General features: G+C 48.5%; 1 long non-coding RNA gene across 1 annotated transcript in view; it reads left to right on the forward strand.

Annotated features, from left to right (window-relative positions):
• The window catches only part of LOC121134528, a 43,753-nt gene extending 26,272 nt beyond the window's left edge, over positions 1–17,481 (forward strand). Inside the window, exons 2-3 of the long non-coding RNA XR_005871619.1 lie at positions 14,064–14,289; positions 16,107–17,481. This is a non-coding gene — a long non-coding RNA (uncharacterized LOC121134528). The remainder of the gene's footprint in view (positions 1–14,063; positions 14,290–16,106) is intronic.
• The last annotated feature ends 322 nt before the right edge of the window (positions 17,482–17,803 follow it).

The raw sequence follows: 17,803 nt of genomic DNA on the forward strand, positions 1-17,803 counted from the left end.
CCAGAATAGAACCAATGCGAGGTAAAGGGAAAAACAGGAGAAGGTCCCAAGACAGTCATTTTGGTCTTGCAGTGTGTGACCCTTGGGACAAGACAAAGCAAGGTGTTTGGGTCAAAGCTCAAACTCCTTGTAGGGCAGCTCCTAGCCACTGCTGGGGTGATGACAGATGGGGGCAGCAGATAACACTGCTGCTAAGATCTGCCTGCCACAGTCCTCAGTCTTGGTCTCTTGTTGGCCAGGGTTGCTGTCACAGCAGCGGCATGAATTCAGTCTCTCAGTTCAGGTGTCATTTGGGTTAGCTCCTTCTGAGGAAGCAGGGAAGGCTCTGCTTTAGTCTCTCTCCTCAGGGGTGGGCAGTCATCTTCTCTCTTTCCCACGACATCTTCCCTAGCTGTGTAGATCTGTGTCCACATGTCCTCCCATAAAGACATAGGTTATCAGGGATGGAAGTGCAGACTAATGGCTTCCTTTAACTGTGACACCTCTGTAAAGATTCGTCACTGAATAAGGTCATATGTGGAGATGGCCAGGATTAGGGATTCAACACGTGGATTTTGGGGTATGAAGTCAGCCTCTAACACCTCCTGAGAAGCCTACAAAGGACAGGAGGGACTGCCATCCTACAGGTGAAGAGTGCAAGACTGAGAGAGGTCAAACTGAGGCTAATGGAGACAGTTAGGAACAGATAGCCTTGGCCTCTAGTTTACCTAGCCAGGCTCCAGTTGGACCCCTAGTCATGGCAAAGACAGAGAACTGACTCTCTCAAAGGTCTTAACCTGCATGGCTTCTCCCGAGTTTGCTTAAGGTCATGCTACCTCCTGTGACAGGGTGGGAGGCTGCAGGGGACAGGACAGCTTTCATTCTGGAGCTTCACTTTCTAGGGCCTTTGTCTCTCTGTACATTGGCTGCCATGAGTCTCCATCTTATTACTCAGTCTAGGTAGATTTTTGCTTGGCTGAGCTGAGATCAAAAAGTAATTTTTCTTTTTGAAACAGCCAATTAGAAATTCATTTATTTTCACATTATGGACATTTGGCAAAAATTTCTTTGGCAATTTAGATCCATTTGTATAGTCTGCATAAAGGGGACAGTAAGGCTGAGGAAAAAAAACCCGTAAGGCCCCAGGCAAAAATTAAATGCAGAATCATGTATTAGAAATGAGATGTATTTACTATTGTTTTTGAAAATTAATGGTGCATTTTTGGCTTTTATAATGTAATTTAATGATGCAATTCATCTAATAATAATAATAAAAAAGAACACATTTGTACTCAGTCACAGAGACCTTCTGAGGCACAGCGCGGAACACCTTGTCCGTGGATAGGGGTTGGAATGCAGTGCTTGGGGCCTTTCTCTGTTAGATAAAACAGAAAAGTAGTTTGTGCATGGGTGTGTGTTTGTATATATTGTGTGTGAGTTCTCTTCAGGCATATCAGCAGGAATCTAATAAAAAGGACATTCCCGATTTCCATATTGATGCCACTGTACAGGAGCAGCCGTTGCTTCTGGAATATTTCAGAGTGTTGACAGTACCAGGCTGCTGAGTGGGGTTCTGAGACCCTGGAGGCGGGAATCAGAGTTAGGCTTTGAGGTCTATGTGGGTGGACTATGGTGGCAGGTGGGGGTGGGCGAGGGGGTTGGTAGTATCTTGCATATCTGGTATTGATTTGAAGGAGGCAGTCATATTTTCTGGGTTCAGGACCCCAGTTGGCATCCTGGCTCCAAACACTCTTCATATTCCTGTCAAAGTACCTAAGTTCGGTATGCTGTTGGTCTCATTGTTGGGTTATGGCTAGGCAGCGTCCAGGGAGAGAAGCAGGGAAGGAAGACACTGAGAAGCAGGGGTAGGTATACAGTCTAACCCAATCCCTGGGATGGGGCAGACTCTGTGGGGAATGCTTTTTGTTTGTGCTGGTGGCACCAGAAACCAAGCTCCTGAGATGGTATACATTCTGTCTTCATTGTGTGCTTCTAGCCGCCAATACAATGTGTTGTAGATACACTCACTAGATAATTAAAAAATACATTTTTTTTGCAGCCCTGGGGATAGAATCCCAGGCTGTACATACCAGGCAACTCTCTTTCCCTGAGTTGCAGCTCAGCAACATATTTGACTGGTAGACTTGATCCGCTCTGGACTAACACATCGCTTGAGTGTTGATCTCAACCTTGCTCCAGTTCAGTGAGGAGTTAGGTATTGTTACCATCACTATGTTACGTGGGAGGGCTTGCTGGTTCAAGTTCATTGATGCAGAGAAGAGCAAGCACCTGTCTCACCTCTGAGTACTCACTCTTAACTGCATCAGCATATTCGATGAGTGAATGGCGGACGTACATTGATGGCGGAGTGGAAGAATGAGTGAGTAGAAGAATAAATGCATGGATTAATAAAAATTAATGGATTGATGGAAGAATGAATAGATGGGTGGAAACATGACTGGCAGGAGGGACGGCCCTTCTTAGGGTTACCCAATGAAGAGTCAAGACCTGAACCCAAATTTTCTGATTTCAAGTTGAGAATTTCTTTACCGCCCTGCACCCCTGTTTCTTCAATAGGAAGTTGTGGAAGAAGGTTCAGCTGTGGTTGTGGGGTGGGGGTAAATGAGGATCATCAGGGTAGAGGAGGCCAATGAACACACAGACCCAGTCACCCTCGCGATGCTAGGATTCTAGGGGAGTGAGAGGGGATGAATGCAGGGTTATCCCAGGGGCCCAGCCTTCACTGCATTCTCATTTACACACCTTCCATGTGCTCCACGAAGCCTATTTCCTCACCTGTGATGTGAGACTGATCCTCAGTTGTGTCTTAACAGGCGCACTGCCGGTGGTGTGAGCAGAACAATCCATTCCTTATCCTAGCAGGTACTTCCCCACTCCTACTCCTTGCTTCCCCACTTACAGTGAGGTCTCCAGATGCTCTGACACACCCTTCATTAGCTGGAGGCAGTGGATATATCAGGGATGCTGGAAAGGTAAAATAGGATGCTCCTTGCAAGAGCACCTTAAACGGAGCCTGGTGCTCCTGGGGCTGTCACTTCTCCCCCAACCTTCTCTCTGACCTTCTCCCTGGAGGTAGCTTGTTGCTGGTTGGTTACAGGCTGTAGCCCTCTGTCCCCACCTCTAATGCTCTCTCGCTCCATCCTTGCAGGCCTGCCTTGACCGGAATCCAGGTCCCACTCTGTAGTCTCCTTTCCACCCTCCTAGGGGGAATGCCATTCTTTAGGTGGCTGTCCCTGCGTGGCCCTCACCCTCAGATATTCAGATTTTGTATTTTGGTGCCACCTAGAAAACAGGCCTTTCTCCTGTACACTAGACACCAGCTTCCCATGACTGATGGGCATCTGAAATAGAAATTTCACCTGAGCCCACCCCTCTCCAGGTTGAAGAAGGGACTTTGAGGGGTCAGACAATCCCTTTTTCCTCCTGGGTCCAAGGATCTCGGTGGAGCCCATTCCTGCCCCTGATGCTCAGCTGGGGATCTACAGTTGGGTTAAAAGGTGAAGAGCACGTGATGCCACCTGCCCTTCCTTGCTGCCTTTCTTGGTTTATACTCCTGGGCTTTGCTGGTTAGCTTTGCCCTTCCACCATAGGGGTGGGTGGGAGCCCAGCACCTATCGCCGTGGCTCAGAGTGAATAGAGGACATTAGTTCCACAGAGGACGTTTAGCAGAGGCCTTGCAAGGAGGTGCCAGGCACAATTTAAACCACACCTGTGCCTCAAGCTGGCGCCCGCCAACTAGAATCAAAAGTTTTCTTTTTTTCAGGGCTGGGCCACAACCCCAGACACACATCCAGGGAACTCCCACAGCGGGTACCGTGCTGCAGGTCTGTGAGCTTGAGCCCACTGTACCCGTTCAGCACTTCTGTTCAGCAAGGCTGCACCTACCCTCGCTCTGCAGAGGCCAGAGAGGTCCCACAAATCACTCAGGGTCACACCCCAGACAGGATGCAAAACTAATAGTGCTTCCCTGGGTTCAACACCATGACCCTTCTGCCTCTATGAACACATATGTAAAGACCCACATCATGAAGATATAGAGATAGTTGGATACACATGTGCACACACACCAAAAGTCAGAGGTCCATGCATAGAAGTAAATGTGTGTCATACATACAGCATTCACAGGACTCCTCTGACATAGATACATCTACACATGTCCACATGCTTTCATAGTCGGGCATACACTTGACACTCACATACAGGTGTATGTGTAGGCTCATCCACATGTACTGCCATACTCCTTACTCACCTCTACGCCATCTGCACACTCACCTCCACACCCCTACTCATTCCCGCACCCCACTCATCTCTACACACCTCCCCATTCATTTCCATACCCCTCCCACTCACCTCCGCACATGCCAGAGTAATCACACAGATACTGTAACACATGGCTATTTGGACATAACAGTATGCACAGATGAACACATGCACATGTTTGCACACAGACCTGCACACAAGGAGGCAGAGCTGAGCATTCCCTCCCTCTATCCCAATTAAACATGGAGATGACGGCACACTCAGGTGGGTGTTTATACCTCCATGGCAGAGGACACACACCTAAGCCACCCCCAGGTATAAGGACCCCCCTCTACAGCTCCACACTCCCATACATTCACTCAAGCACCATGATCCAATTTAAACAGAAAAGGAAAAAACAAGTTGAAAATTGGAGGGGAAAAAGGCTTCAGAAAGTCTGAAGCTAATAAGCTGCAAGTGGCGCCCATGCTTCGCGATATCAATAACTCAGTATTGGGTTTCCAAAAAGACATCACATAATTTTTCAATGAGAAATCCATGAGTCCAAAGATGCTGTTATGGTGTGAATTACAATGCGCACGGCTTGTCAGCCGTCCCTGTCAGCATTTTCTGGACGCCTTTGAGGGTGGGGAATGTTGCTGCGGCAGCGGGGAAGGTTATTGTTATTATTTCCTCCCTTTGGAGCCTCAAATTAAGAGCACAGAAACGGTGGGTTCTGGCCGCCTCCTGCCCTCCCCAGGTGTACCCAATACCAGACCTGTTCAGGCTGATGTATTCCCGAGTGTGGCTTGTTGGCTCTCGGCTGCCTCCCTGCAGTCTTGAGGCCCATTCTGAGACACACTGGCTTTTGGGAGCCAGGACCAGGGTGTGTGGGTGGGGCAGCTGTCTCTGACACAGCTTGATTATGTTTGAGAAGTCCCCTTGTGCTCTGGGGGTGAGAAAGCTCTCTGCTCATCTGTCATCCCTGTCATCCAAGGTTCACAGAGCAGAGCCTGTGGCAGTGTCTTCTCAGGCCACCTGAGATCAGGTTTCAGTCCAGGAGTTAGGGGATGGAGCCATTTGGGCATAGAACTCTATACTGAACCCATTTAGGAGGAATTTGGGAGGCTAAGAGGAGGGAGAGGCCTTGGTGACTAGATATGGTGCTGGGGTGCATTGTGGGAAATGCATTTCTTGCCAACCCTTTGGTGCATCTTCCATTTGCTAAGGAAGCAGAATTCTCCAAGTAGTCTCTGGTGCCAGAGTATGAGCCATAGGCATCAGAAGAAAGTAGCCTGTATTCCACAGTAGAGGAAGCCCTGTTGACTGAACACTGCTGAGCTATTGGGGATGCTTGTTGCACAGCATTGTTGAAGAAGAAATCTGACAAATGCAGGAACAAGTTTTCTATACTTCCGCAACACCCAGGGCTCAGCCTATTACTGACTGTGTGGAGGTGAGTATGGACACACTTATAAGGCTTCAGGTGTGGAACTTCCCTGACTAGTATGAAATATACAGTTTTATAGTGAGGCTCTCAGGGCCTGGGTTCAAATCCTGGCTCTTCCTCTTGTTGAGTATAGTTTTAGGTAGTGTATCTAACCTCCCTCTGCCTCAGCACTCATGTCATAGGGTTAGTCTTTGTTCCTCTACATAGTAACTGGGTTCTAGGGTTTTGGGCATGGGCATATCTGTTTGGCATCATTCAATTCATTATATTTGGATCTCTGAGAGAATCATAGAGTAGATGGTAAAGCAAGAATTCAGAATCGCCTCCAGACAATGGGGACTTCATCCCTATGCAGACAGGGCAAGGAAGAGACAGGGTACAGATCTCCTGTGCTCCCATCTGTGTGTGGAGGGTGGGACATACTTCACGGTCACACACTGTTCTCTGGGACAGAGTTTGGTTCTGGAAGCAGGTACCTCTGCTTGGTGATGCTGGTCACAGGAAGAGCAAGCAGGGGTTCTGGCAAACCCGTGGACGAGAAAAGACAGACCCAGGGTTGGAGGACTGAGAGAGTTAGATAGTCTGTGACCTTGTAAGGAATAGCCTGAAGGAAAAGCATATTGTAGAAGTGATGTGAGTCAGGAAGACAGGCTGAAAAAAAGTCACGCAGCGTGCGAAACTGTTGACAAAGGACGATCCATGGTGTGTGAAGAAGCACGCAGGTGCCAGGCTTACATGTCAGCTGTCCTTTGTGTAACCTCACCTATTTCAGCACAGGGCAGGGTGCTGGACCACAGGCAAGGAAGGAGGGAATTTTAGTAAAGAATGTTGCATTTAATATTCTGTGGTCCTGTGGGACATCACCCTTTTTCTTTATATATATATATATTTATATATATATTTCTTTTATATATATATTTATTTAACTTTTTACACATGTTACTTTCACTTCTCTCTCCCTCTCCTCCTCCCTCACCCCCTAATCCTCCCAACCCCTCACCCCACTCCATCCCCCCTCTGCTCCCCAGAGAGGGCAAGGGTCTCCATGAGGGATTTTCAGAGTCTGTCACATCATCCCGGGAAGGGCCCAGGTTCTTCCTCATGTGTCCAGGCTGAGAGAGCATCCCTCCACGTGGTATGGGCTCCCAGAGTCCTTCTGTATGCCAGGAATAAATACTGCTCTACTCTTCAACTTCTCACAGATTGCCAAGGCCTCCTCTCTGTCACCCAGGTTCGGTGGGAGGGTGTCTGGATCAGTCCCATGCTGGCCCCTCAGTCATCAGTCTGGGGTCCATGTGTTCCCCCTTGTTTAGGGGACATCACCCTTTATTCATGGTAGCTTCTGGTGACTTCTGACCTGTATCTTCAAGGGCCCATGGGGGAGAGGTGTGTAGAGTGGACTTGGATATGCTGATGGCATCCAGGCATTTGCCCTGTGGACCTGGGGACACAGGCTTAGCAGGGAAAGAGGGGACTGGGTGCAGAAGGTTTGGTGGTGGCCTAGGTTCCTGTCTTGAGCCCAGGGCAGGTGAGGTCACCTCTTGATGCCTGAGTCATCTACCTCTGCAGAGACCCAAATGGCTGCGAGGATGTGTGGTTTGGCCAGCACCTCCATGACATGGTGCTCAGGTGTCCATGCTGTGGGTATTAGTTCACTCTGTCCATGGATGTGGCTGTCCCGTCTTTCTCATTCGTAGAGACTCTGAAGCCCCTGGAGCAGGTTTTGCTGAGACCTGCTTTGATGGACACATCACCACCTTTGTGCATTGTCATTCACAAATTTGTCTTGGGGAAAGACTGGACAGTTTCTAGTTAACATCATGGTGATCTGTCTGGGAGTATCCATTTGTCTGGCCCATTTAGTCTTGTCCAGGATGGACACATATAGTAGTTACACAGGCTGTCCAGAGCGAGGTCGGGCGTGGGGAGTGGCGGGGTAGGAGAATCATTCAGAATTAGGGCAAGGCAAGGCTTGGGTTTCTATCTTGAGTCATCCTTTCCTCCAGTGTGATCTTGCGCAGGTCACAGACTTCCTTGGAGAAGATTGGCAATGGAGCCTGTGCTGTTTTTTTGTTTTTTGTTTTTGTCAACTTGACACAAGCTGGCCTCACCAGGGAAGAGGGAAACTCAGTTGAGAAAAGAAAGGCCTATATCAGATTGGCCAGTCTGTAGAGCATTCTCTCTCTCTCTCTCTCTCTCTCTCTCTCTCTCTCTCTCTCTCTCTCTCTCTCTCTCTCTCTCTCTCTCTCTCTCTCTCTCTCTCTCTCTCTCTCTCTCTCTCTCTCTCCTTCCTTCTCTCTCTCTCCCCTTCCTTCCTTTCTTTCTTTCCTCTCTCCCTCCCTCTCTCCCTCCTTCCTTTCTTTTTTCAAAACAGGGTTTCCATGTGAAACAGTCCGGGCTGTCTTGGAACTCAGTCTATAGACCAGGCTGGCCTGGATCCACCTGCTTCTGCTTCTTGAGTGCTGGGATTAAAGGGAAGAATTAGTCCACTGTGGTGGCATCATATTTGGGTGAATGGTCTGGAACTGAATATGAAAACAGACTGAACAAGCCATGGGAAACACGTCAGTAATCAGCACTTCCCATGGTTCCTGCCTCAAGTCCCCATCCTCCCCATCATGGTGGACACTGAGCTGTCAGCTGACAGGCCCCTTTCTCCCCATCATGGTGGACACTGAGCTGTCAGCTGACAGGCCCCTTTCTCCCCAAGTTGCTCATGGTGTTTATCACAGCAGCAGGAATAATAGCCTAATGCAGAGAGCCCTGTTGTCAGCGGGCCCGGGGTGTCCAGGCTCTCCTCAAGGGAGGATGCTTTACTTGGTCCTCTCACTGGCTGCTGCCTTCTGAGTTGTGCCAAGCTGTGGGAGTTAGGCTTTGCAGGTGCTGAAGGTAGACCCCCTCCTAAGCTGTGATTCAGTTCTCCCTCGTCTGTTCTAGGAGTTCAGGACACTGAACCCCATAGAAATCATGAGCTGAGCGTTGAGCAGGCCAAGGGAATGCTGTTCAGAGGGGTGCTTTATTTGCCAGCGTGCTGGGGTGAGGGGTGCTGGAGATTGGCTTGTAGTTTTCTTGGTAGTGCTTGAGGAAGGTTCTGGACAGCTGAGGAGAGGCAGGGTTGCTCTGACCTTCTGACTTGACATAGGGGCAAGGGCTCCTCTGTTGGGCACCTTTGCCCAGCCAGTACCCATGCCCACAGGAGGTATTCCATCTTGTTCAGTGTGCAGAGAGTGGCTGCAGATGGTGTGTGTGGGGGTGATGGGTCTTCTGTGGAGACCCTCGAAATCACCATTACCACCTGGGGGACTACATCTCTTCTCCTTCCTGCCACCCCACCCCCGCCACCCCACCCCCACCCCGCCCCACCCCGCCCCGCCCGCCCCACCCCGCCCCACCCCGCCCCCAGCATCATTTATGCTCCTTTCCCCATCTTGTCTCTTTTTGTTTCTGTGTGTCAGCACTGAGTGGCAGGTGTGGTAACTCCCGAGACTACAGCACTGTGCCTGCTATGCTCTGGGAATAAAGTGTCTACACAGAGTCAGGGGAGTTAGGGGAGCGCAGAGAGTTGATGGGAAGAAAGTCCTGGGAGAAGGCCAGTGGGAGGCGTGAGGGTTCCAGACTTGCTCTAGCCAGGAGGGCTGCCTCCATGCAGTGGGGGGAAAGGCCCCTAAAGTCACTGAGAGGCAGGGTCTTGCTTCCCTCCCCCCATTCCACCCACCGACATCCCTGCTTCTCTCGTCTCTCCCTCTCTGTCTCTCCCTCTCTTTCCTTTACCCCCTTCTCACTGTCACGAAGGACTTGCAGGCCTCGCCGTCTCCCCTGCTGGCGGCAGCTGTGGGGGCACAGACAAGACCCTGGTTTCTGACAACTGTAACAACCCTGCCAGGTAATCCCTCTGTCTGAGTGGGGTCTCCTTGGCAACCTGGCTATGCCTACAGTGGGCAGAAGGCCCTGCAAGAGCAGGAGAAACCTGCCAGGGCCAAGGTGGAGAGGGTATCCCCGGTAGGGGGCCAGCTAGTATAGAGGTCAAAGGACAGGAAAGCACTTGGTGGTCTAAGGGAAGCTTCCAGGGTCAGAGGGAGAGCAGCTTTGGGATTCGCTCACCCAGCACTTGCTCTGCAGGCATGGTGCATTTGGGGACTCCACATTGACCTGATTTATCAGTCAACAGAAACTCGTTAAGCTCTAGTGTGGTGTTGCTATTTCCTCTGAATACAGCCCTTCCGGAGTGGGGAGGAGTTCCTAAGGCTCCAAGGAGTGATATTTCCAAGGCTTAGGAAGCTCAGGAAATCACGAGGTTCACAGGGCTCCTCTCAGGGGTAAGCACTCGCTGGTAGAGGAGACTGGGGTGGGGCTGTAGGCAAATTGTGCAAGGAGCTCAAGAGATGCTGAGCTGTCACTCATGGTCACTCATGTGGGGTGGGCTCTTCCACGAGGCTGTTGCCTGAGAGGCAATTATGATCCTCCTCTAAGCAGCCTAAATCCAGTGGTTCACGGAGCTAGGCTGGAGCTGTTCCTATGGTCTCTCACTGGTACCGTATGGGGAATGAATAGGTGTTTGTTCATGTCTCCCTAGGAAAAGTCACACAACTCCCTGTGACATGCCAGTCACTGGGAGCTCAGTGGAGGACAAAGACAGTCAGCCTGAGATGCTGGCTCTCTGAGGACTCTTGGTCGTGTGGGGAAGGTACAAACCTGGGGCCATGTTTGTCCCTTGCTGTGTCAGATAACTTGTAACCATCCAGCATCTCTGACCCTCAGAGATGATGGTGCTTGGGCTACTAGTTTTGGGGACAGAACTGTGAAGTATACAGCTCTAGGATGTGATCTGGGAAGGACCATGTGGAGACGCTGAACAACTCTCCCGAACTCACAGCCATGGAGTACAGAGTGAGTTCACAGGTCTCAGGCGTAGGCAGTCTGAGTGTCCCACAGCAGCCATTCTCAAATCCACATATGACCTTGGGGCAAGAGACGTGCTGGTAGTTCCCCGTGAAAAACCAGGGTTGTTCATGCAGGAGAGAATTCTTCAGAGAGGCGGCAGCCAGATGGGAATCCCGCTAGACTGTCTGATTAAGGGAGGACAGAGGAGTGAAGAAGGGAGAGGAGGGGCAGAGAGGGAGTGGTTAGAAGAGAAGGGAAGAGGAGGAAGAGAGGGAGAGACATGGGGAGGAGGAGGGAGAAGGAGGAAGAAAGAAGAAAAGGAAGAAGATGGCCTCGTGGGGAAGCAGAGCAGGAGGGGCAGGGGCAAGGAGGAGGGCAGAACTGAGGAGGTGGGGGAGGTCTCTAAGGAAGTCTCTGACCCCCTTTCCCCTGCATCTCCAGCACCAAGGCCCTGGGACTCCACTCTACAGGGGGCCACCTGGCCTTCCATCTTCATGTCTTTTTCTCTGCTCTGGGGACTGACTTCTTAGAGTACTCTGTTCCAGGAACTCTGGGAGAATCTGCAGGCTCCTCCCCTCTCTTCTTTCTTTCATTCCGCTTTGCCTCAATTCCTGTTTCTTTAAGATGGCGAACTGTGCTCTTCTGAGGTAGATGGCACCTGGGTACAACTTTATTCCCTGAATAAGGACCAAGAACCAAAGGAGCCAAGAATTGTCTGTTAGTGGAGATGGTGCCTTTGGTCATCACATAGACTGGCCACACGATGGCGCAATGGGACCATTGAGCACAAGGCCAGTCAGCCTCTCCAAAGTGCCACTGCTTAGCCTGGTGGCATTTCTGTCCTGGAAATGGTCCTTTGGCACCAAAAGTTCTCTGCTTTGTTTGGCCACCGTCACCCTGCTCATAACCATCCACAAATGCATACCACACATACACTCACCACACACAGAACACACAGGTGCAACTACATATTCATGTACCACACACAGACTACACACTCCAAACAGACTATACATACAACTGCACATATACACAGACCACACACATCTAGCTACAAAATATGCATTGCACACATCATACAGACTGTTCACATACAGCCACATGCATAATACACCAGACAGACCACACACATACAATTACATATATATATATATGTATATATACCACACAGCATGTTACTCATACCACCCCTACACCACACAGGGAAGGAGTTACAGAGATCCCCTGTTTTTCCCCTTTTCCTCCTTCTTCCCTTCCTCTCACTGCTCTCACTTCCTTTTCTTCCTTCTCCTTCTATATCCCTCCCCTTAATGCACCTGGGCAGCTGATGTATCACTTGGTCTGCCTGAGCAGATGGACCCCAATTGTCCACATGAGGTCTCCCATAGACCTTTCCTCCTGGAAGCTCAAGGACCATAGGGGGCACAGGAAAATGTTGCGTTAGCCTCCAGGCACCTCAAAAGGAACAAGAGCTCAGAGCTATAGGCAGACATGGCGCTGACCACTGACTAGTATGGCCAGTGGTGCAGCTTTCATGGACATGGTTTGGAAGATCATGGGACCACCAGCCAGGCTAGGAGAGAATGGCTCAATGTGACACTGCTTGGGCGAGGTCACCAGAGTGAATTCCAGGAGTGCTCAGAGAAGAACAGTGTCCAGTGAGGATGGTAACGATTGTGGCAGATGACAAGAGGAACTACTTCGTCTTGCCAAGTACTTACCCGACTAGCCACTGTGCTGGGCACCTTCAGCATCTTTCTCATAGAGAGGGTGGGAGGGGTATTTAAAGGAGACTATATTTAAAGGCAACAAAGCCTGGCACACAAGCTAGCTAGGTACATTTGATTTTAGAGCTGGAGAGAAACCCTCTCTGGTTAAGTTAATGGGCTGGCTACTCTGGGGCCGTTGTTGTAGCCTATTCCATTTCTCACCATTGTTTTCCTGTTGGAAGGATTGTCCCGAAGCTGACGTAGGATCCTGATTTAATGAAGCAATAACCAGGGAAATGACTTCCAATTGATTATTAAGCATTTGTTTATTAGAGTGCGGTATCTCTGACCCCAATAGCTGCTAAGTAGTCATTAAATATCAAGGAAGATGTTTCTGTTTATATATTTTGTTTATTTACCGTCATGAAAACATCATTGCGTCAATTAAATGTCGATTAGGGGGCCTGTGATTTGAATCAAATTATATACACAGTGTCAAATCATTTTCATGTTTCTGAGATATAATCTATTTTTGTTTTAATATTTAATAAAATTCCATCCAAGTGTTAGGGGCTGAGGCTGGCTGGAGTGATGCCTGGCTTCCTGCCCTTCCCAATTGATTTCTCCTTCTTGACTGCAGCCGGGGACAGCATGAAGGTGGATTTGCTCAATGGTGGGCATTTGTGGAGGGGCTGGCTATTTTGCCACTGTCATTTTTTGGTTTAAAATTATTTTTTTCTCCTTCCTGCCTGCTCTTCTCCCCCCCCAGCCTCCTGTTTCTCTTTCTTTCTGTGTAGTGTGCATGCATATGTGACTGCATGTTTGCCTGTGTGGGTGGGTCCGAAGCAGATAACAGGTATCTTCCTTGATGGCCCCTACAGGGTCTCTTGATACAGCTTGCCCCGGGATCCTGTTTTGGCCTTCTAAGGGCTAGGATTACAGGAGGCTGCCACACCTGCCTTTTCTAAGGATCCACCCTCAGGTCCTCACACTTGCAAGACAAACACTTTATCCACAGAAACATCTCTTCAGCTCTAAGCTAATTTCTTAAAAATAAAACAACAACACTTCCAGTACTCACCACAGAACCCCTGGATGCTTGTCTCTGAGGTTGTTGAGCTGAGTTGTAGAAATGAAACTGAACTCTAAAACGGGTAGCATTGAAATTGGGAATGGTGTCTTTTCCTATCACAGTTGAGAATGATATTAATACACAGGTTCTTGTATCATAAAACAATGACTTGAAAGAAAGTTTAGAGAATACTCATTTTGAGAAAGTAAACATGAATATTTATTATGAGACTTTATGAAATTGTTATGAAATTATGAGAAACCCCTCCAATTTTTTTGGCTTTTAAACATTAGTTTTGATGTAATGTACACAAATTGTACATTGTTTATCAGGCACATGATTTTCACAGTATGAGTATATGGCTAAAATGTTTAATGAGCTTCCTAACTTTTGTGTCTCTTCTTTGAAGCACAGGAGGGTCAAACCCAATGCCTTGTTCATGCATGGCAAGTTTAGACCTCTGAGCCACGGGTCCAGCCCTTCCTCCTTTCCTTTAATGGCAGAGAAGAGACCAGCAGGGTGATGCTGCCCGAGTTGGGCCCTATCAGAATGAGAAGGAAGCATCCTGTCTCCAGATCCCTCCTCCTCCTGCATATGCCAGGGTGGTGGGAGCAGGACCTCTCCTGGGAATGGGGAGATCAGGTATTTGGCCAGCGGAGGAGGAGGAAGCAGAGGTGAAACAAATTACTCTTTCTTCCTCCCCCCACCCCAGGCAGCCTGGAGAGAAGTAGAGGAGACTAGTTGCAGGATGCTGGATTGCATAGCCCTCCAGGGATCACACACAGGATGAAGACTCAGCAGACGGGCAGCTAGGATCTGGTTCCTTCCACTCAACAGTCAGTGCAGTGTGGGCAGCCCTCTGATCCAGGCCAGGGCTTCTTCAGGGGTGGAAAGGAAAAAGAGAGGCGTGAGTGGAGAAAAGAGTCGTGGAATGAGGGGTGAGTTCAGGTCTGCCATTTACTGGTTGAAACAGTCCCTGACACCAATCTCTTCTCACATGCCTGCTTTTTATCAGATGAGTAACCAGACCTTTCTATTGAGTGGTATCTTCGTGTGCTAACCCAACAGAGACAAGTTTTAAATACTGAAGTGTGTGGTGGCAAGGACACTGTGCATCTCACCTGTCTCTTGTCCAGCCACGTGGAGGCACCTGGGGTTATCTCTGCAGGAATCAAAGTACTTCATGAACACATGTTCACACTCCGAGACCTATCATTTTAGCGTCCAGCCAACCCCACCCTCAAAAGCCAGTCCCCAGCTGTCCCAGAGCAAGTACTGGGAAGAGGATTGCCTCAAAATCCCAGGCTCACTTGTGGATATTCAGGTTCTACTAGTCTGACTTTCACCCGAGAAATCTGTAGGCAAGCCAGGATAAGGTTAGGTTGATAAGAGGTTCAGGTATTGACATGTAAGGAAGTATTCTTCACTGGTTACTTGGGTATTGGTGACATGATGCCCAACACAAACAATCTAAAGGAATAAGGTTTTTCTTGACTCATGGTTTCAGAAGGGTCTGTTTGAGGCCAATTGGCCCTATGTGCTTGGGCAGAATGTCATGGTTGCAGGGGTGTGCTGTGGAGAAAGCTAAACGTGATAAACGTGAAACAGAAAAGAGGAAAGTAGTTCAACCATGGGTCGACACACGCTTCTTTCAATTAGGTCTCGGGTCCTAAGAGACAAGAACAGTCCATCAGCCGGGGACCAGTGTATTTCTTACTGAAACCCTATCAGCTTGCTCTCAGAGCTGGTCCAGTGCCTGTTCCCACAGAAGTGATGGGCTCTCATTGGCCTCACCCTGTCCTACCCTCATCAGTGACAACTGGCCATACTTTGGGTCTGAGTGTATCTTTTCAAGGGATTCAGTGATGCCCATTCACACTGTTCTGTATTCAATCCACCCTTCTCCAGAGCCTTTCATCTTATCACAACCATTGTTCTATTTCCTGTCCCTCTGGACTTGACCTCTGTAAGCATCTCTCATATAGGCAGATGCAATGCTGGAGCTGAGAGTCCTATGTCTTGCAGACAACAGGAAGTCAACTGACTGTCACACTGAGTGAAGCTTGAGACAAGAGACCTCAAAGGCCACCCACACAGTGACACACTTCCTCCAACAAGATCATACCTACTCTAATAAGGGCCACACCCCCTAATAGTGCCATTCCCTTTGGGGATCACTTTCTTTCAAACCACCACACTCATCCATTGTGTAGTCTGTGTCAGAGTTTCCTTTAAAGGCTGTGTAATATTCCATGGCATGCATGTGTACGCATCCTGGTTTGCTCATTCGTTTGTCTGTTGATGGACATTTAGATTGCTTCTGTATTTTGGTTATTGGGAATGATGATGCAATGAATGTGGGTGGATCTAGGCCCTGCTTTCCATTCTGTTGGACAGATGCCTAGAAGCAGACTTGCTGGGTCACATGATGATTCTATTTTTAATTTTTTGAGGAACTTGTTTTCCATGGGCTGTACCAATGTCCCTGCCAACACTTATTTAGTTTTTGATAGTACCCATGAATGTGAGGTGATTTTGATGAATTTTAAATAAAGACAATATAAGTTTTGCCACATAAAAGCTATTCTAAAAGCTCTGGGTCAAAGCAATTACCATCTGCTTAGCTTATCATCATCTGGGTGGTTCTGGCCTTGGCCAGACTCCGGGTGTCTAAGGCTGGCTGTGGGTTGGCTTATCTGGGATTCCTCCAGCTGGGATAGCTCATTGGTGTTTTCTGTCGTCTCTCTTTCCACAGGCTATCCCAGTTTGTTCACAGGAAGGCTGGGCAGGGTTCCTGAAGAGTGTGCTGAAGCTTGTTCAGGAGTGGAACACCATAACTTCTTCCAGATTTTGTTGGTCAAAGTGTACCTAGAGGACAACTCAGACTCAGAGAAAATGGAGAGAATCTCACCATGTCATGGGAAAGTCTGCAAAGGATTGTGAGTATGGCATAGTAAATAACAACAACAACAGCTACTACAACTTATCATCATCATCACCATCATCATAGTCATCATCATCACTTTGCAAACAATCTAGAATAATGTTTCAACAAGTTTTCAAAGAAGACAGCCCTAGGAACTTCATTTACAGTTTGCTCTGATGGGCTCACCTGACTTGTGAGTTTCAGAGGTGCTGGTTTACACCTGAAAAATGAGACTATTCTGAGAATTATAGAATCAAGGCCATCAGCACAATGACTTCACATTGGAAAAATCCACCCCCTGGAATTCATGAATATCTTCAAAGAAGTGATTCTTATACGCATGAACCATAGGGGCCCAGGCTTCAAGTCCCCATTCATTTGCCCTACACAGCAGACTCAAGGATAACGCTGTTCACAGAACCTTGTACTGTTATTAGAAGTCATCATGCATTTGGTTTTTCTGTCACTTTTAAGAGTCCAGTCCTGACCTGGCCTGATTCTCCCTCAAAGCCACAGTTGTCAAGGAGCCTCCACAGAGACCCACAGTCTGCACAACTGCTCAGAAAGCTAAAGTCAACTGGGAACTAAAGACTTCCAGAGCTCAGAGATTTTCTGTTTGGCTAGACACAGTGTTCATTTAGATTGAACAGACAGAGCTGCTGTTGGGAAGTAGGTATGCGAGCAGTCTTCTGAGATGGTAAGTCAACTCCTGGCTGCTCAGCTCGGAGGCTTGGAGAAAGTTTAATTTTGATTATAGTTAAAATATACTGCACAGCAAAGCACTCCAAAGCCATGGTCAATGGCTAGAAGCATTGTGTTTCTTTCCTTCTGTGTCTAGGGGTGACTGGAGGCTAAGCTGACCTTGACTGGGTCATGCCTCACTTCAGAAAATGGACTAGGTCCATGCTATTGTAAGCTTTAACTGTCAACTTAACACAGTCTAGAAGGGAGTCTCAATTGATGGTTTGCCCAGATCAGATTCACCTGTGAACATGTCCTTGGAGGTTGTCTTGGTTGTTAATTAATTGATGTAGGAGGACCCAGCCCACTTTGGGAGTCATCATCTCTAGACAAGTGGGCTATATAGGTAAGCGAGCTGAGCATAATCCAGAGAGTAAACCAGTAAGCATCCTCCTTCACAGTTTGTGTATCAAGCTCCTGCCTAAATTCCTGCCCTCAATGATGGACTGTGACCTGTGAGCCAAAATAAACCCTTTCCTCTCCTATGTTGCCTTTGGTTAGAGTGTTTTTATCACTAGAACAGCTCAGCTCTATTCCACAAACCCTGTGATGCCTAAACTGTTTTCTATTGGTTCTTTATTGAAAAGGGTTGCCGGTCTGTTGTAAAGGATCATGATCTTAGGACAGAACTAAGGGTAGGGTGAGAGGATACAGGTTTCATGAGCGTGCTTTGGGGGTGTGTCTGCCACCCGCTCTGGGTGCTGGGAGGGAGTTCTGGTTAGAACATTGGAGTGCACCTCCAATGGACTGGACTAACCTCATGGACATGTGTTCCCTGTGGCATG

The sequence above is a fragment of the Mesocricetus auratus genome, unplaced genomic scaffold (genome assembly GCF_017639785.1).
Source record: "Mesocricetus auratus isolate SY011 unplaced genomic scaffold, BCM_Maur_2.0 Super-Scaffold_100028, whole genome shotgun sequence".
Taxonomy (NCBI): domain Eukaryota; kingdom Metazoa; phylum Chordata; class Mammalia; order Rodentia; family Cricetidae; genus Mesocricetus; species Mesocricetus auratus.